This window comes from Ovis aries, chromosome 13, assembly GCF_016772045.2.
Source record: "Ovis aries strain OAR_USU_Benz2616 breed Rambouillet chromosome 13, ARS-UI_Ramb_v3.0, whole genome shotgun sequence".
Lineage (NCBI taxonomy): Eukaryota > Metazoa > Chordata > Mammalia > Artiodactyla > Bovidae > Ovis > Ovis aries.
The window spans coordinates 54,433,739-54,453,739 of record NC_056066.1 but is presented as its reverse complement, the minus strand read 5'-3'; the positions used below and the strand labels follow the sequence as shown (position 1 = coordinate 54,453,739).

General features: G+C 60.3%; 1 long non-coding RNA gene and 1 other non-coding gene across 2 annotated transcripts; one reads left to right on the top strand and one right to left on the bottom strand.

The window, feature by feature from the left end:
* Nucleotides 1-453: 453 nt before the first annotated feature.
* Nucleotides 454-5,371, bottom strand: LOC114117482 (uncharacterized). The gene is made up of 2 exons (XR_006055648.1): nt 5,257-5,371; nt 454-1,194 (listed from the first exon to the last, which is right to left on the bottom strand). It is a non-coding gene; the product is annotated as an uncharacterized LOC114117482 (long non-coding RNA).
* A 13,619-nt stretch (nt 5,372-18,990) lies between these two features.
* MIR133 (microRNA mir-133) lies at nt 18,991-19,084 on the top strand. Its single transcript, NR_107882.1, has one exon. It is a non-coding gene; the product is annotated as a microRNA mir-133 (primary transcript).
* Nucleotides 19,085-20,001: the final 917 nt, after the last annotated feature.

The following is a 20,001-nucleotide window of genomic DNA, read 5'->3' as shown; positions in this document are numbered from 1 at the left end:
GCAGGGGGACAGCTACGTCCACAGGTTCTGGGGATGGGATGTGGGCCCCTTTAGGGAGGGGCTTTATTCTGTCTACCCCACAGGGACTATTCCAGCAGCAGACAGGACTGGGCAACATGACATCCCAAAGTCTGCTACTGCAGCCGTCCTTGGCCCGAAGGGCAGCAGCTGCGCCCTTCCTCCCCTCCCCACTCCTGCCCCTCTCCCCTCCCCCTCCTCCCCTCCCTGCTCCCCACTCCCCTTCCTGCTCCCCCTCCTCCCCTCCCCTCCCCATTCCTGCCCCCTGCCCAAGTGGAGGCAGGTGCTGGGGTGTTGAGAGAGGTGAAGCTGGGGATACCCTCTCCATCATTCAGATCCCCAGGAGAGCAGGAACGTGGTCGTCACAGCCTGGGGGTTTGCCCATGTCCAAGTGGTGGGGTCAGTGGGGAGAGAAGGTATGGCTGGACCCTGAGCTCCACTTATCTTTTTGTTGTTTTTTAATTGGGGTGAAATCCACATAACATAAAAGAGCTATTTTATAGTGAACAATTCCCTGGCAGTTAGCACAGTCACCACCACCTCTCTCTGGTTCCAGAACGTTCCGCTCCCTGGGAAGAGGGCTGGGTTCCCATCAGGCGGTTGCTCTCCTGTGCCCTGGCCCTGGCAGCCTCCGTCTGCTCCACCTCTGTGGCCCCGCCTGCCCAGGTGGCTCGTGTCGTTCAGTCAGCACCGCATCTCCCAGGTGTGTGCGCGGCGTGGCTCTTGTGGGCTTGTCCATCCATGGGCAGCTGGTTCTGGGTCCCCTTTGGCTGCTGTGAGTGCTCCAGTGCGAGTGTCTGCTTAGGTCCCTGTCATCGGGGGGGGGGGCACGCTCCGAGGAGCGGGGTTGCTGGCGTGATGGTTTGATTTTTGAGGAGCTCCCTGACCATCCTCCACAGCAGCCACACCGTGTTACATCTCATCAGCAACACTGGAGGTTCAAATTTTGCCATATCCTCACTGACAACAGCAACACTTGTTATTTTCCGGTTTGGGGCTCCTGTCGTTTCCAGTCATGCTGGTGGGGTGAGGCAGTGTCCCGCTGCGGTCATTGTTCTGGTGACCGGTGATGCTGACCATCTTCCGCAGAAGGGCATCGACGACTCAGGGGCTCTGATGGGTAAGCTGGGCTCATCTTAGCAGAGAAGCTATTGCAGAGAATGTGTTTGCTGTTGTCTGAAAGTACAGTGAAATTTTAAAATAAAATCTAGGTTTATTTTGTTCTGTTTAAAGATTCAGGGAAGAGCAAGTGAGCAGGAGCAGGGTCTCATCAGAGGGAACACAGCTGATGGAGGATTGATGCTTGGAATGGCTCTGGACACCTCCTGGGGAGGGGGGTCCCCAGACACGGGTGAGGCTGTCTTCAGGGGCACTGGCTCGACCTTGTCCCCCGCCACTCCAAATAAGACCCCAGCCTCATCTCCACCCCAAAGCTGAATGCACACTGACCTGTGTCCAGCCGTCTGCCCCACTCCCCCCCGACACGCTGCCTACTTGTCGAGGTGCCAATTGATCCCTGAATGGGTCATTCATTCATCCATCCATCTGTTCCGCTGGTGAGGGAGACCGTGATGCTATCTGTGGGGTCTCCCTGGCTGGGCCTCGGCCAGGGGCTCTGTCCACACCAGCCTCACCACTGCCCAGGAGTGGCCATGGCCCCACTTCACAGACCAGGAAGCTGAGACTCGGAGGTCAGAGTGGTCTCTCTTTGCCCCATCCTGCCCAGGCACCCGAGGGTCTTTCAGTGAGGCTGGAATCAGGCTCGGGCAGCTCTGGTGGGGTCTCCTGGGTTCAGCACCTCCTCTCTTTCCAGGCTGGCAGATGGAGGGACACAAACAAGGGCTGCCTGCCCAGCCCCCGGCCCTGAGGCCCCTCACCCCACACCCCTAGCCCCAGCTCCGCCCCACACCCCTACTGCAGCCCCATACCCCCAGGGACAGAGCTTCAGGAAACACTCTCAGGCAGCAGCCACTGTTCCCGGGGGCGCTCAGGCTCCATTACTGTCCTGTACTTCCAGGAAATCACTGCTCTTCAGCAGCTGCTGCCCAATGCTCCCCTCCTCGCCCAGCTCCAGGGGTGAGGGGCAAGGGACCCAGAAACTGCCTCTGCCTCTATTTATCCGGATTCCAGGAGCTCCTCACCAGGAGATGCCCCCTCCCCCACAGACCAATCCCAGGGACTCCTCTGAGATGTACAACAGGCTTTGAGGAGGGAGTCCCCCAACCCCTCACGGCCACTCAGGTGCCTCCTGCATCACCGGGCGTGGGAGGAGGCAGTGGGAGGTTGGAGAGGAAGAGGGGTGGGGGAGGGGAAGGAGTGGGATTCCAAGCCGCTGGATAGAGGCCCCACCCACCAGGTGGAGGCCCCGCCTACCCTTTCCTCTCCTCCCACCTTCCAGGGAGAAGCATCCTACTTCCCAGGGACTGCTCATCTCCTGTCAGTCAGCAGGTCTTGTGGACAAACACAAGGTCTGGCCACAACTTGAGTGCCTCTTCCTGCTGGACCTCAGCCTCTCTGGGGAGCATCTATCCTGGTGGCCTGGGTCTCCTGGCAGCTCAACCCCAACCCCTGCAGCACTCCCATGTGAGCACCAGCCTCTGCCCAGCCCGGCCATGGGTCCCTTCACCCTCGCCACTGTCCTCTGCCCTTCTGATGCCCTCGGTGTGGGTGCTCCCACCTAGACAGTTCTCATATCCACGGGCTCCTGTCCATCACCCACAGAGGCCTCCCCTGACCTCTGATTTACGAGCCCATCCATTCCCCAAACTGCTTCCTCTGTGCATCCTAGAACCCCCACTTCCTGCTCCATCTTCTCCCCTACCTGCCGCTCAGCGCAGCAGCTGCTGCTCACAGGCGGCTTCTGAAACTAAAGTTAATTAAATGACATCAAATCTAAGACTCAGCTCTGCAGCCACACCAGCCCCGCTACAAGATCTCGGCAGCCACACATGGCCCCGTGGGTGAGCACAGCACTTCCGGCCTTGGCAGAATTTCCATTGAACATGCACGGCCAGCTCAGGTGGCCGCAGTGGGTGAGCCGCACATCCTTGTTGGGGAATGAATGAGGGTGGGAGATGGGCCTCGGGATTCTCTGGCCACTGTTTATCCATCCTCACATGGAAAATGCCGTCATGGAATCTACTGCCTTCCTGAGGACCACTAGGAGGGAGGCCTTCCATGTGTCTCCCATGTTCGGCACCTGAGGCAGGCTGGGTCTGTCTTTACTGCCCCAGCAAGGGGCCTGTGGAAGGCACAGGGCGGGAGAGCAACCAGACTTCAGGACACTGCCCAGCTCTGCCCCCTGCTGTGTGTCCTCGGGCAAGTCAGCTCCCCCTCTGAGCCCTGTCCCTGCCCAGCAGAGTGAGGGCAACAGGATGTCTGCTTCTTTAGGGTGCTTTGAAGATTAGGAGACAATCCCCAGAGAAGCCCCTGGAATAGCCGTGGATGCTGGGATATGGTTAAGTGAACAGAGCGCTCTACTGTCTGGGGGTCCCTGGGACTGGTCACTCACACTTAGCCCTTCTGCTGGGAGGAGAGCCCATGCTCTGCCCCGGTAGGGCCAGCTGCCGCGAGGAGGTGATTAGGATTGGTTAGGTGATTAGCAGTGCCTGCTCCACACCCTCTCCCCTGCCCTCTCTGCTTGAAGCATCACTCACAGGGCCGCCTTGGGGATAGGCCTGCCTCATCCCCCAGTCAAGCCCAGTCTGGAGTCCCTGGCTGCCTGATGCTCCTGCTCAACCTCTGTAATCCCCCACCCCCACGCCTGCTCCGAGCTAACAGAGGGCCCTTGGCTGGGCACTTCCTAGGAGTGTGGTGCCCCTGCCCTGCCCCTGCTTCTCCCTAGCCCTGCTCTTGCTACAGGTCCCTCTGCAGCACTGTTGGGGTATGCAGCCACGCCTTCCCTGCCCCGGCCGCTCCATGGGAGACAGGCTGGATCCCCAGGTGATCCACAAAGAACATCCTCACCACACCCCAGGCCCAAGACTGGACCTAGCGCTCCGAGTCCTGGCCTGGGGTATTGTGGGGGATGGGCACGGGGAGCCTACTTTGAGGGGCACAGACACCCCCATGCCCCTGGCTGGACCAGGCCTGCCAGGTGCAGGGGACATGGCTTTTCACAGGCAGGGTGCTGCCCATGCCCCTGCTGCCCATGCCCTGGTCAGGACTCCGGGGACAGTGATGCTGACTGCCCCTCCCCCTCCCGTGTGAATCCTGCACCTGACCTTTGGGGAAGTGGGCCCACCCCATTAATGCCATCTGCTCTCCTGGTCCTGGGGGATGCCAGGATGCAAGGAGACCTGCCTGGCCCACACATGGCAGGGGACCATCGGCCTCTGTGTCCGGCCCTGAGAGGATGGTGCCTGCAGGCTGTGCCCGGCACACAGCCAGCTCACTGTGCCCAGGGTGGGGGTGCCGGCACATAACGGTGTGTGGACGGACCCGGGGTGCCCCGCTCACATGCACCCTTGGCTGTGGCCTGGGATGCAGCATGGAAGCACATCGCCTGCTCGCTGTCCAAGGTGACCTGTCGTTTCACGGGGTTGGCCTACAAGCCTCTGGAAACCCGGCGGCTCCCTTACTACCTGATGTGGGTCCCAACTCTGGGCAACAGGGCCAAGTGGAGGGGGCACAGGTTGGCACAGCCCCCTGGAGCCCAGGATGGGAGGAGGTAGCAGGCCTGCTGCCGCCTGTGCCCTGGGGCCGCCAGGGTCTCCCCAGGGCACCCCTTGGGGCAGGCTGTGTGGTTGCCCACTGCCGCCAGGCGCCTCTGCACTGGGCTGGGCTAAAAATAGCAGGGGGGATGGCAGGGCAGGGACCCTGTGGGAAGCCGGTGGGGAGGGGCCGGTAGGGGCGGCGGCCAGCAGCCTGGGCCCGGGACGGCAGTCAATGGCGCTGGCGCTCCCACCCTGTTCCCAGTGGCCGGCCAGCCACGGCCCAGCTGACAGGCTATTTTTTCCCCTGCTTGACTAAATATGGTCAGAGAGCACAGCCCGAGGGGCCACTTGGCCGGGGCGCGTGTTTGGGATGCTTGGCTGGGTATATAAGGACTGCAAAGGTGAGGCCGGCTCCTGATCCGAGGGGGGGGCCCACGCCCGCTCTGGCCCCTCGGGTCAGCCCTCCCCTCCCCTCCCCTCCCCTCTCCTCCCCCTGTCTGTGCGGGTCTCGCGTGCGGCCGGCTTTGCCTGCGTGAGCCTGCACACCCGCCAGACTGTCCCCTTTTGTTCACCTGACCTCTACCTTGCGCTGACCCCGGCTGGGGTGCAGAAGCGTCCTGCAGACACAGCCCAGGCAGGGAGGCTCAAGGTGTGCGGGCTGAGAGGTCGCTCCCTAACTCCGCAGAGCCTGCCACCCTGCGCCTCCCTTCTCTTTCTCTCTCTCTCTCTCTCTCTCTCTCTCTCAAGATCTCCCTCCCTGCTAAGTCTTCGCTGCTGCTGCAGGAGGGCTGGGGGAAGGGCCAGGGTGCGGAGAGGGGGTGCCTGGTGTCTTCTTTCTCTCCGTTTCCCCCACCCCCGCCCCCCAAGTGCGGACGAGTCTGGAGCCGGGCCTCCCCCACCCCTGCGCTCGCGATTGGCTCGGGGAGAAGGATGGGCTGCCGCGGCTGCAGCACCATCTCTCTGGGAGCCGCACGGGGCGCACCGTACCCGGGAGCCGCGACCCTGCGCCCACGGCCGCCGTCGCCAGCCCGGCCGGAGGGGCTCCGCGGTGAGTCCCACTCAGCCCGCCCGGCCCCCCGCAAACTTGCCGGCGGCCACGGTGGGGGTGTGCCCGCGGCGAGGGGGAGCCATGGTGCCGGCGCCGCGTGGCTCCAGCCGGGGGTGCCTCGGAGTTTTCTCTTGGCTCGTGGCATCGTCCGCATTTGGAAAACTGCAGAGCCAGCAGACAGCAGGGCCGGGAGGGCGCGTCCAACCGCGATGCGAGAACTTTGACATGCAGGCGTTTTGCAAGGAAGCAGTGCCTGCAGTCACTGCCGGGGTGCACGAGGGTCGAGGTGCTGCGGTGGGGGCCGCGGGGTCTGGGGGGAAGGCGTGACTGACCTGCAACAAAGCGTGGCTCAGGTGGGAATGTGGCGAAACTTCCCTCAGAACTTGCGGCCGTGGAGATGCTGGGGGCAGGGGTCCTGGAGCCAGCCCTGTGGTGAGGCTGCCCCAGGAGGGAGGCTCTGGACTTTGGCGGCTCTCACAGCCAGGGTCAGGGTAGGGAGGGTCCCTGTGCTGGGCGTGTACAGCAGGGGCACACGTGGGCAGAGATGGGGCTGGAGGGGAGCAGCCGGTGGTCTCTGGGAGAGAGAGAGACCTCCACCTGGCTGGGGGCTGGGAGCATTCACAGCTGAAGGGCTGGACTTGGCACTGGGCTGGGCCAGCACACTGCCCTCCGTGGTCCCCTTGGAGGTGGCTGGTGGTCCTTTTCTGTTGAGACGGGTAACTTCTTGAAAAGTGGCTGTGGTTCCTTTTTGAGTGGATAGAAGCTCGCCAGGGGTCTGGCTGGACCTAGGGTGACTCTCCTGCCCCTTGGGACCCCCAGCTTTCCCCTGACCTCCAGACACCATCCATATGAATGCCTGGGAATGGGGGTTGGAGAGGCGATCCTAGACCTGAGCCTTGGCCACACCTCCCAGTCTCTGAGGCCTCGTTTGTCAGAGGGTAGCTTAGAAACTTGGACTTCAGACTCCAGGTATCATTTGAGCTTCTCTCAAGGGCGCCCTCCACCCTCGGGGGGCTTGAGGAGAAGCGGGAGCTGGAGCAGCAGTCTCGGTTGTCCTTTTCTATCCTTGGTTCCCTGAGGATGACAAATGGCAGCAGCACACAGAAGTGGGACATTGTTCCTCCGTGTCTTTCTGCCGGGTAGCTCTCTGCTTTTAGTGGGGTGCCCCTTGGAGCCCTGATCACACCCCCACCCCCATGAACTCCAGCTCTGCTGTGCCCAGTGCTGCTGCCAAGCTCAGGGACTTGAGAAATCGCCCAGATTCTTCTGCACGATGCAGGCTTTGCAGACATGGCCCTGCCCTGGGTGGCAGCAGTGCTGGAACCCTCTCCGCACCCATCCACACAGGGATGGCCAGGCTGCCCCGGGGGAAGGGTGGGCAGGGTAACCCTGGACCTTGCCTTGCTAATGAAAGGAGAATTAGAAGTCCACTCAGGTCCAGGGCCTTGTCCTCAGGTTGGGATCAGTTCCTGGCCACACAGGACCTGGGCCCAATGGGCAGACTGTGTATCTGCACCTGGCCTGTCTCCCCACCCCAAGTGAGTGTCCAGCAGTCAGTGACACCCTCCTTCCAAGTTCTACTTTTCACCCAAGGGCCTTACCTGGCCACAGCGGGGCCTCTGTCCCATGCTGCTCCTCTGTCCTCCCAGTGCTGGCTTGGGCTGGGGTGGCTCCCCTTCCTGCATGGGGACTGGCCCCAAGGTCCCATTACTCTGCTTCAGACTCTAGTGGTTTTCTGACTCCTGCTTCGTGGTGGCCATGGAAAGTGGTGGGGAGGAGGGGCCTCTGCTCTCCATCACAGAGAAATTTTGAAATGCTGTGGAAAACAATATCGATACAATTAAGTATTCCAGAGTGCTTAGTTGGCCGCTTGCTAAGTTTACTTAAACCCTGTTTAACGGGTTCATTAGAAGCGGTGAGCACTGGGGAAATTCATTAACAGGAAGGCGGCCCCTGCGTTTGACTGTAAATTGGTATTGATCAGGCCTGGCGGAGGCTGGGCGCAGGCCACAAAGAGCCAGGTGAGGGCCGGCCACCCTGGGCGCCTGTGGGAGCCACCCGCCGCCAGCACAAGCAGCGCTTTAGGTGGTGATGCACCAGGTTTGGGGGAAGGGGAGAGGATGGGTGAAGAAGAGAGCGAGGGATGAGGAAGGGTGTCGGCAGAGGTGGTGGTCAGTGCAGGGAGGCCGAGCCGGCACCAGTCCCTCACTGGGCTGGGCTTCTGCTCTGTGGCCAGACCGAGGCGCCGAGGGAGCTGGCCACGGCCCGGGCCCCTTCCTAGCAGCTTCCAGCCACCCTCTGGGGATGCAAGGTCCACCTGCAACTGTCTTTCTCATGCACGTCTTCAGAGACGGGGCCTGAGCCCTGCCCTCGGGCACTGGCTCTTGGGAGGCCGAATCACCAGGGACCCGCACAGGAAGCCGCCCAGCTGCTGCCCAGGTAAGGCCTGCCTGCTTCTCGGTCATCTGTGCCTGTGGCCAGGCGTGCTGGCTCTCTGCTGGCTCTGACTACCCTGCTTCCTGGCCGCCCGTGGCGGCGTCCTCCCAAGTGCTGTCCCTTCATGCTGTCCCCCCGGCATGTGCACTTGGCCAGGATGGTGGTGCTTCGGTGGAGGGGAGGTGCCGGCAGGAGGAGGGAATGGCTTATCCTTCCTGGGCCACGGGTGGGAGGTGGCATCCTGGGTCCTTTCTTGTGTCACTGATGCAAAACTAAACAGATGTGTGGTGATCAAGGGAGTCCTGAGACTTTAGAGATATGTTGTCTACGTCTGTCCTTCCTGTGTGTGTGGGGGTGTGTGTGTGTGTGGGGTGTGTGTGTGTGGGGGGGGGTGTGTGTGTGTGGGGTGTGTGTGTGTGTGTGTGTGAGAGAGAGAGAGAGAGAGAGCAGGGGAGAAAGGGGAGGGCCTTGGGGGGCCGCGGGGATGCAGGGCGGGGTGTGCTGACTCCAGGGTCTGGGCAGCTTCTCGGGGGGCCCTTCCCACACCCACAGCCATGCCCGCTGGACTACCTGCTTGGGAAACATACTTCTTTATGTGCCCATATGGACCTGCTAAGCTATGGAATGTAAAGAAGTATGTATTTCAGGTCGGGAACTCTCTCGCTGGAGGAAGGGGGCAGCGCGCCCACGGGGCCGCCCAGGGGACGGACAGACAGACGGGCGGCTGTGGCCGGCCGGGCCTCCGTGGCAGGCTGCCTGGGCGTCGGTGGCCGGCCTGTCCCCGGCCGGTATTGTTCTGTCACTTTGCCTGTGTCAGCAGGTGGAAGCATTCACCAGACATTAAATATTCAACGTGCTGACTGCGGCAGAGGGGAGGCGGCCTGTGGCAGGCATGGGGTCTGCCGGGGGGCATGTAGGGGCTGGGGGTGCGGGGGTGCCGGTGGCTCTGGGGCGTCACTTGTTGCCACCCTGGAAGGTGCCTTTGCCAGCAGAAGGGGCTGTTTGTGAGATACAGGCAGGAAACTGCTCAGAGGAGAAGCAGAGTAGGATGGGCCAGCTGCCTAGGAGGGAAGGGGTTGGTTGGCCACGTGCGAGGGGCTTTTTGAGGGAGAGACACTAGGTCTTTGCTGTCAGGCCATCTGCGAGACAACGGTGAGAGCACCATGGGGCTCAGCCTCCCCAGCTCCAGGCCACACTCCCTCCTCTGAGACACCCTGGCCCAGCATTTCTAGGGCACCCGTGATGCACATGACGGGAGACCAGGGCCTGAACTAGGCAACTGGAGCCCCTGGTTCCACTCTGCCCCCCAGACCCCATGCTGCTCTCTGGTTTTCAGCAACTCTGGCTGAAACCGCTTTGCTGTGTGAAGGACGGTGGGGTCACACTGGCCAGTGTGGTGCGGGCCAGGACCCAACCCACCTGTCCTGCACCAGCCAGGTCCCAGGCAGGACAGGGGCTGGGGTGATGTCCTCTTGGCCCCATGGCTGGACTGTGAGCATCCAGGCACTGGGGGCATGCTGTGTCCAGTTCTGAAGGCTGTCTCTGCAGCACAGAAACTTCTCGGTGAGGCAAAGGGCAGCAGGCTCTGGGGGCAGGTGGTGGGGCCAGGCTGCTGTGGGAGGACGGGTGTCCCTGTCATTTTCTGGCTCTTGGAGTGGTGGCGTCTGCAGCCTGCCCAGGGCACGTCCTCCACGGCCTCGGGGCTATTTTTCCAAAGCGTGCGTCACCTCTGTCTTTCCTGCCCTCCCTGGCACTGCTGCCCAGGCCCATGGCAGGTGCCCCGGCCCCTCCTGCACCCTGACCTTTGGCAGGGTTTTGGCCCTTGGGTTGGGGGTGGGGCAGGGAGGAGGAGTGAGCTGGCCTCCTTCTCCAGCTGCTGTAAAGGTCTGGGGGCAGCCAGGTTCTGTGAGCCACTCAGGCTCCTCAAGGAGCTGGATACAAGGAGGCATGGGCAGTTCCAAGCTCACCTGTGGCCACCACCTCCCAGGGAGCTGACTACATTTGAGGGTTCAGGGTCCCTTCCCAGTTTTCAAGTCTCCTCACTTCTGACTCTGCTGGCACCCACTGTGGGAGGTGGAACTGTCCTTGGGCACTGCCTTCCTTCTGAGGCCAGAAGGAAGATGACCTTGCCAGAAGGGGTCAGCGCCCGGAATCCTGGGAAGGTCATCTCTGCCTGCGGCTTCCAGCTCCGGCCGCAGGGAGGGAAGCAGCCGGGTGCGGCCCCCGAGGCCGGCCGCAGACACACGCTCTCTTCCCCTCCATGCGTCCCGCTGCGCATTAAGCCTTTATTGCAGGATGTGGTGTTTAAATAAAAGCATTAGTGTTTTGGAATTAGGTTTGACTGAGCAGTAAAACTAGAGAGTTTGCAGGCAGAGAGAGCCTTGGCCTTCTCAGCTGTAAATTGTGGCGGGTCTCTTACCTGCAGAATTAGAAAGGGGCACCAGAGGGCCCTCCCCGTGAGAACCCCTTGCCCAGTCCTGGTGCCCCCAGCCACTCTGATGAGGCTGTATTTTCTGTAGAAGCTCCATCTCTTGGTTTTCCAGGGGAGGAGCTGGGGATGGGCCCCTAAGCAAGGGCTGGCGTTCCTCTGGGTGGAGTCTTTGGTCCTTTCTGTGCGAAGGATGGGGGAGACCTCTGGGAGCAGTGCCTGTGCTCTGCCCAGAGGGCCTTTAGCTAGACAGTGCCCCCCAACCCTGCCATGCTGCCACAGGGGCTCTGGGGCTCCAGTGAGGGGAGAGGCGCCTGGAGTGAGCCAAGAGGGTGAGAGCAGGACAGCCCACACTCAGGGGCTCACCCGCCAACCTGGGGATACCGATGGCCCTGTGTGGCTGCAGGGAGAGGTCCAGGTTGGGTGGGGTGGCCAATGCCCCTTTCCCAGAGCTCAGAGAGGCCAGGTCCCCGGGGAGGCATCTGAGAATGCGGAATCTGGCCCACAGCAGTCCTATGGCAGTCCAGGTTCTGCTGGTGGAAACAATAGGTCCAAGGATTGTAGGGCTCATCAATTCATGAGGAAATTAGTTGAAATTTTCTATGCTATGGCTCACTATCTCTAGCCATGCTCCAACTGAAGCTTCCACACTGGACAGAGGGCAGCTCTGAATCGGGGTCAGGTTCTGCATGGGTGTGCTCAGGTGTGCTCAGGCGTGCTCAGGTGTGCTCAGGTGTGCCGTGCATGGAGGGCAACTTGTCTTTCCTTTCTGGAGCCAGGTGCCACATACCTTGAGGCATGGTTTCCAAAGAGGGGCTGTGTGGCTCTGTTTGAGGGTTCATCAAGGGCAAGAAACTAGATTGCACGAGGCTTTCAGAGAGGGGCTGGGGTGGCCATGGTGAAAGCCTCTGTGAGCAGGTATCAGAGATATCTCTTAAAACTGACAGCCCCACATGAAAAATGTCGACTGAAGAACGAATTGCTTGTGAGGTGATGAGACTGACCTACAGGACAAACACCTGAGCTGCCACAGCCCCGGGTCCATGAAAGTGAACACTGCTTGAATTGCAACCCTCACCCTTAAATATCCCAAATAAGAAATGAGGGAATCCGAGTAATCTGGGGATGAGGGCCAGGTGGGGAGGATGGCCCTGGAGCCCTTTGCCAGCAGGGGAGGCGGGGCCAGCGGGTCAGTAGGTGTGGCTAGAGGCGGGGCCAGCCCATTGCATTAATTGCTGCCACCTTAGCATAAAGGGTAACTGTGGTCCTGTCTGAGTGGTGCTGACTCAGCTGGCTGCACATCCGACTGCAGAGGGCCTCTCGCCTCACTGCAGCTCTATTCCCTGCCTCTGATGCCCACTGCTCCTTAGGGTCACCAGGCTTGGAGCCCCCGGGGCTTTCTGAGGGGCCTTGGCCTTGCCTACTGTCCTCGGCCTGTCAGCAGCTGGCTTGGGGATGAGAAGAGGCAGATATGACTCTCGGGAAGGGAAGGGGCCTCCCCACAGCCTCAGAGACTGGTGCTGCTTGCTCCGGCCCATTTCCAGCTCCGGCCTCTCTCAGCTGGCCCCACAAGGCCAGGTCCCAGGCATTCACAGCTGGAGTTGCTCCAGGCTGTATTCCTGGCTCCCCCTTTAGTGCCCAAGTACCAAGTCTCTCTGACCAGGGAGGCCTGGCCCGCCGGCAGTGAGGGCTGGGGTCGGGGGTGGGGGGTGGGGAGCAGTGCAGCCGCTGCAGAGCTGCTCCCCAGGGCGCTGCAGTGCGGAGGCGCAGCTGCGGGCAGCATGCAGGGCCGCGCGTCTCAAGGGCAGGAATGAGAGGGCCACCGCTGCAGCCGCCGCTGCTCCTTAGGTGGAGAGACGCAGGCAGCGGGTCAGGCAAAGGCACCAGCTTCCACCTGGGTCTTCGGGAGCCCCACTAAGTCTCAGGCCCACTCTGCTTCCTGTGCTAAGCGGGTGGTCCAACTAGGTGCCGGTGGGGGCCAGAGAGACTGGGCTCAGAGGCACCCCCAGGCCCCCGTATCTAGCCCAGGCAGAGAACAAAGGCGAAAAGGCCACTGTACAAAAGTTGCGGGAGGGTCACTGGCTTCTTCCCCTCCAGGGTGACACCAAAGGACCTGGTGGTTGAGAGTCTGGGGACTCCCAGGGGGTCAAGCCTCTAGTGTGGGGAGGGAGCCAGTAAGGATGGCCGGGGCCAGAGGCAGGTATGAGCGTAATCCAGTGCAGGAGGACGTGTGGGACGGAGGTGGAGTGACCCAGGTATTTTTAACAGCAGGGCGGTAAGAGGGCAGCTGTCCCCAGAACCTGTCACGGGTGCCCGTGGGGACTTGCGAGGCTGAAGGACACCCAGGACAGACACGCAGCTCTGGGCCCGTCCCCCTGGCAGGCCTGCGCACCGCAGGTCATGCCCACATATGGCGACCAGGCTGCGTGTCCCCCCAGCCTCCCGTCCACTGTGGCCGGTATAAATAGTTAGTCCACATTCTCAGCTGTCCTACTGGAGAGGCTGAACTTGGATGAACCCGGGGTGGCCCCCTCACACCCCGCCCGCCGCCGGAGTGCCCGGGACCGCAGCTGCAGTGGCGATGACAGGACAGGCGGTGAGGCTCTGGGCTCTGCCCCCCCCCACCCCCCGTGTTTTGTTCCCTGCTCCCTGCTGGCCCCCTTGGTGGGTGTCAAATCCAGCGGCACCTGGAGAACTCTGTCAGCCACATCCAAGGGTTGAAGAGGGCCAGGAGCTCAGCCGGGACTGGAGATTTGTGTCCGGGGTGAGGGGAGGTGGGAGGCTGGGGGACTCGTCCTATAGCAGGCAGAGGCTGGTGCTGGGGTCCCCCGAGGCCCCGCACCCTGTGGTCTTTCCTCATTGTCTCCGGCCATTCCCTCCTGTGCTGGACATGGCAACATGCCCCAGAGGCCTCACAGCCAGCAGCCTGTCACTCCCCTTCCCCAGGGACCTTGCATGCCTCTATTCTAACCAAGAAGTGAATCTCTAATAATGGAATTTCACCCCCCGACCAAGGGCGGTGGAGCAGATGACCCTGGGTGAAGGAACAGGGCCTGTTGAGTCCCCCTCAAAGCGTAGGTGCCAGTCCTGTGGCCTGGAGTGCACTTCTGTGTCTCCCGATCCTGAAGCTCTGGCCAAGCTGGAGGGAGGATGAAACACACAGGCTTTGGTGTGGCAGTGTCCCCAGCCTGTGGGCGGCCGCAGTGGCCCTCCCACTAGTCCATCTGGGGGTGACGAGGCCAGTCCTGTGCTCTGAGCCCTGCAGTGCCGGATCCAGCCATACGGGCGGATGGGCTGCGTGGATCCCAGGAGGCCCCGTGGTGCCCACTGCCCTTTTCTTATCTCCGGACACATCAGCCATTAATTTGCTCTAAAGCTGCCACCCCTCCCCAGACCTCAGTTCTCCCCCATCTGGTCTCAGGCTAGCAGCTCTCTCTCCTGAAATCACACCAACTTTTACTCTGGTCTGTCTCTGAGATAACAAGACACAAAAATCTGTCTTAGCGTTTTTGCAAAGAACAGCAAAACCCTCGTGTGTCCCCTTCTGTCCTTGCCTTCCGTCGCCCCGTCCCCCTGCTCTTTGGGTCTGTTTGAGGCGAAATTTATCTCTAGGAGGGGCCATCAATTTGCTCTGCTCTTTTTGACAAGTTTATTAAAAACCCGGGCAACTCTGTATTAAACTTTTATCAGTGTTGAGAAATAATACTTTTTTTTTTTTTTTTAAGAATAAACAGAAAAGTTGTGGAGCTGGATTGAATGGGTCTTGGTCAGCATCCGGCTGGGTCATTGCTGGCGATAATGAGAAACGGGGCTGTTTTGGGGATGTGGTTCCCTTTTGCCTCTGAATCGTGAGTCTCCCTTGAGACTCCCCTGCACGGTCACAGCAGCCCAAACAGAACCCCGGGAAGGCTCCTTTGGCCAGGCCACTTGAACTCCCAGGATCGTCATTCTTTGCTATTGATTTTAATAATTAACCAAAATCTGAAATTAAAAATTAATTTAATGGTGAATCCTAGTGTTAATAGGTAGTGCTGGCACTGAAGAAATATTAGGTTATTGATGTTTAAATTTTTAAAACTCCATACTGAAAAACACAAAACGGATCCAGATACAAGTGGGTGGCACCTCCCAGGTCAGGAGGGAGGGAAGTTGGCAGGGGGGAGCTGCCCCCTGCCTGAGGGTATGAGAATGGAGCTGGAGGGGAGGGGGCTTGGTCTTGGGGTCCCTGTCTCTGGGATGACCCGAGGAGCGTGCAACTTCAACCTCATGAAATGTGCTCTGAGGGCAGCATCTTTAATCTCAGGTGGGTCTGGTCAGTTGGTCATCCATAAGTAGAATTTGGTGCCACATCTTAACTAAGGACATTGGCCATAGTGTCCACTGTGACGTCCCTGGGGGTGTTCTCTGCCCACAGTGGACGCTGTTTGCTGAGGCCCTGGGTCAGAGATTGTGCGGCAGCATGAGTGAAGTGGTGCCTTGCTGCCCTTGAGAGGCAAGTGGCTGGGGCACCCCTGGAGCTATGACAGCGGTGACGAGGCATGAAGTGACAGTGACTAGGACCCGGCACCCCATGTAGGGAAGTGGAGGCTCAGAGAGGCCAAGGAAGCCCCGGGAGCTCCAGCTCGATGGGTATGCTCCAGAGCCCAGGGTTGCTCTCTGCTCCACCACAGGCCAGACCTGGGGACTGCTGGGGGTGCTGGGCGCCAAGGTGGAATTCGCTTGGTGAGGCTGTGCTGAGCCTGCTTTCTCAGTCTGGGGCTTTATCCAATGCAGGGAGGCTTCCTGGATAAGGTGGTCACCACAGCTCTAGGCCTGAGGGTGTTCAGGAGCAGCAGCAGCAGCCCCACAGCCTTCTGGCCCTGGTGTCAGTGTGTCACTGCCCCGCTGGGCAAGGCTGACCAGTGTGGCCCGAGCCTGCTGTAGGCGCGAGTCTCAGCGCACGCACGGAGTGCTGGCCTTTGTCCACATCGCTGTTTGCTCCAATTAGAACTAATTGGACACAGATCACATTTTTCATAGCATCTAATTTTCTATTGATTTTAACAGGGCTGCTGGTGTTTTCGGCAGCGGTTCCCCGCATCTCGTATCAGTTGCTGCTTAAAAATGCTGAGTGTACTTCCCCATGTGGGGTGATTCCATCAGCAGATGTTTTAAAACCTATTTAATTGTTTGGTTCATAAAATGCACAAACTGTATTAGCTGCAGCCTTGTTCCTTCACACGCTGGTAAAAAGAGAGGCTGAGGGCGGGTGCAGCCCCGCTTCTCCGGCAAATGGCAAATTCACCAGAACCCAGGCTATCCCCGTGCCAGGCCATGCCCTGGGCCAGAGGCATTGCTCACATAAATGCAGAGTCTGTGACGTGACTGCAAGTCACCAAAGGACTTGGCAGCAGCCTCACCTGCTTCCTTGGGAGGCCTCGGGGCTTAGCCCCCTTGTGCTTCCTTCTAACCTTGGGGTCAGAAGCCCTGGAGCAGCAGGGCAGCCACATGGGGAGGGGGCTGTGGTCCGCCTAGGGTCATTTGGGGGAGGCCAGTGCAGGGCCTGAGAAAAGGAGTGGGGACCTCCCAGGTAGAGTGGGGACTTGTGGGGTATCTGGTCTCTGAGCCATGGACGTGTTTAAGAGCTTGGGGCTTGTAGTCCATTAGTATTTGGACTTTTCTAGATAGAAAAGAAAAAGTATTCCAAGGAAGGTGGGACCCCCGCTGGTAGGTGGGACCCCAGGATACAGTGAAGAGGTGCAGGGATGTCTGTCAAAGTGAGCTGAAACAGCCAGCTGGGCACCTGGGCTGCAGGGGCCCCTCACAGTGGACCCTGCCGTGGGCACTGCCTTGTGTGCCCTTCAGATGCACAATCAAGTGTGGTAATCACTTATTCAGCAAAGGCTTGCTGGAACATTCCCTGAACAAGGGCATGGGGGGTGTGAGAGGAGTAAGAGGCTGGACATCCACAGCCCCCAGGAGAGTGGCCCCTGGGGAGGAGAGATGGGTGGGCTGTGTCTGGGAGCAGGCGACACCACTCAAGTCCCTGTGCCCTGCTCACTGGGACCCCACAGGGTTGCAGGCGGTGGCATCCTGGGTGCTCACACCCTGCGGGCTTCTGAGCAGCTCAGGGCAAGCTCGCTTAACCAACCCAGCCACAGGGCCATCAGCCATTGTCCAAGGTCAGGCGAGGTTCTGCAGCCAACACCCTTGCTGTGGTGCCCATGGGTGAAATGCTTGCTGTGCTCCTTGGTGAAAGAGTCTGCCAGATCCCTGTAGGAAAGAGCTGGGGTCTGGACCAAGCCCCTGCCCTGGGTGCTCTCTTCTGCTTCAGCTTCCAAATGGCCTTGAGCAGGAAGCCAGCCAGGCTGAAGAGGGGACTGAAATGTGCAAGGGGCTCTTGTCAGGAATAGAGCGTTTGATGCAGAAGCAAAGACCTCTCATTTGGGGAAATTCCTCCAGCTGCAGGGATGCGTGGCGAGAAATGAGGAGAAGAGGTGGGCTGCAGGGAGGTGCCAGCGCAGATCACGCCTTGGGGGGTCACCCACCTGGTGCTGAGATCTGGGCTCTTGCCTGACAATGGACTGGGCATCAGCTATGGGGTGTCTGGCTCTCTTCGTTGGTCCCCTCATGCCAGCCGGGGCATGGAGCCCACAGGGCAGTTCTGTTGCTTGTTAAATCTCTGGCTTCATTAGGAATATCGACAGGGGTGATAAACGCATCTGGGTTGCTTCTTCTGCATGGTGTCTTCACCGGGGATGGGGCTACTGCTCTGGGGAGTCTCATATCTGCCCCTGTACCCTGTGCTCCTGGAGTTTAACCAAGAAGGGGTTTGCAGAGCTGAGTCCTGTCAGCCCCGCTGCCTCCAGGGCTGAGCTCCGATAAAGGCCAACCATCTAGTCACAGGTGTGAGTCTAGGAGGGCCTGGCACCAACCCCTGGGCTCCCCCTGGACTTTGGGGAGGTGGTCTTGAGGTGAAAGGCCAGAGCCATCCACAGAGGGGTCCTGGCCAGGCTCTGACCTCAGGAGGGGTTGCTGAGACAGGGATAGGGGAAGACAGCAGCCTGCGTGGTGGGGGCTGGGGTCTTGGGGGTCCTGGAGTGGCCCTGGAGGGCGGGCGTGGTGCCCTGTGGCCCATCTCCACTGCCCGGGCATCTGTGGCCATGGTGTCAGGAGACAGGGGCAGAAAGGGTCCCAGAGAAGAGCAGTGGGGGGAGTGGGGGCAGCAGGCACGTGTGGTCACATCTCTCAGCCAGGCTGGTCTGTGCTCAGAGCGAGGGCCGCACACCGGACATTGCATCCCCAGTGCCCCGACCCTGCCATTGCCCCCGATGGGTCTAGTGCTGGCAGAAAAGCTAATTTTCCGAAAAAGAATCTGCTCCCTTTGAATCACTGAGGGTGATCAGGCAAATTTGGCCTGGGCTGGCTGTGCTGACCTCACGCTGACCGGGGGGGCCACCCTCACACACCTGACAGGCTGCTGGTCCCCAGGTTGGGAGCCAGGGCCCCAGAGAAGGCCCTCAAGTGGGTCTCCATCTTGCTTCTCCCCCTACAGGCACACAGGTCTAGCTTCCCCGGAAATCTCAGGCCCTGACCACCTGCAGCCAGGTCAACTGGGCTCATGGTCAGCTGGGGCCCACGGTGGGATCTGGGGCCTGTCCTGCCTTGGCTGCGGCTAAGGCTGTGATGGGGGCCAATACCCCTTCTGGCCGGCCCCCAGGATGTCCACCCATCAGGGCAGGTCCTGATGGTGGTTGCTGGGCCCCAGGGCCTAGGTAGTGGTGGCGCCAAGGGCCTTGGACGAAAGGTAGGATGGCTGGAGAATCAGGGAGTGACCGTGGGGGGAGGAGTGGGATTCAGACGCTGGAGGGGTGGGCGTCAGCTGCAGCAGCAGGACCTTCTGCCTCCCTGCACCCCCCATCTCCACCCCTGCCTCCTCCAGTCGACCCAGTGGGCGGGCAAGCACTGTGTGTGTGTGTGTGTGTGTGTGTGTGTGTGTGTGGTGTGTGTGTGTATGTGGTGTGTGTGTGTGTCCTTGAGTTTGTGAACTTATGTGTGATTCTGAGTGTGAATGGTGTGTAAAGATGAGTTTGTGAGTGTGTATGTGTATGTGTCTATATCTGGGCAAGTCTGTGTCTGAGTGTGTGTGTTTCAGGGGTGTGTGTCTGTGTCTCTGTATCTATGTATCTATGCACGTGTGTCTGGTGTGTGTGTCTGTGTTTGGTCACGTGACTGACCCTCAGACCCCCCCACCCTCGCTCCACCATGCCTATCCACCCCAGCCCAACGGAGCTCGGGGGCCCCTCAGCTCAGGTGGTCTCAGGGAAGGGTGGAGCCGCACAGCCTGGACACCCTGTGGCCCCATCTCATCCAGACGTCACCCAGAAGCCGCCTTCATCGTTGATGCTGCTGTTTCCCGCGGACCCGGGACCGAATGCTTTGCTAAAGCTGGTAAAATGGAACCAAATCAACTGTTCGATGGATTTGGTCCCCTTCAACCAGCTGTAGCTGCGCATTGATGGCGCCTCGGCCCTGCGGGAGGACACACGGCCACATGGAGGCCACTCAGGCCAGCTCGGCCAGGGGACCCAGATGCCCCTCCTCGAGGTGGGTTCCTCGGAGACACCCTCCCCTTGCCAGCAACGAGGAAGCAGAACTTGGCGGCCCCACCCCCACTGCCCTCTCCAGTTTACTGTGAGAATAAATGTCTGCTGCACACCACAGCATCACCGAGAGCGTGTGTCCAGGAGCCGGTGCCACGTGGGGTCTTCACCCACGTCATGCCCACTTGGCCTTGCTCTGCTTTCCCCTTCAGAGCAGCCTTGGTCCAGGAGGTCATCGAGGGCTGCATGGTTTCTTTGGGGGTGCTGAGGGTGGTGATTGGGGGCAGGCCCACTGAGTCCCTGCTCCCACGTGTCCTGGGCCACCCTGGGTCCTGGGATAGCTGGTTGCTTGATCAGTTGGCTCCTGACAGAGCCCATCCAGAAAACCCCCCACACTGAGGAGCCCCACTCCCGGTATCCTGTCTCCTTCCTGCTGAAGCAACTATCAGTTTAGTGTGGAGTCCTGCACCCACTGAGGACTCGGGTGCCCACCCCTCAACCTCAGGAAGGGAAAACTCTGGGCTTGCAGCCTGCCAACCCCGCCTCCCCTACAAAGCTGGTTCTTGCCCCAAAAGCTGATCTGTTAGCTTTCAATGGATTGGATCCACTTCATATCTGTCTCCCATGGGGGTCAGAGCTGCCAGAGCCCGGGAAAGGAGCACCCACCCTTGGGAGGGGAGCTTCTGTGCAGATGCTGAGCCCAGACCAGGGGCCAGTTTGCTGGCTGGGCTCCCGTTCCGTGTGCCTGGCCAGGATGGTCCTCCAGGTGAGGGTGGAGGTGCCTCCAGGGCCCTGCCCAGAAGTTGGGGATGGGCGGACCCAGCGCCTCACCTT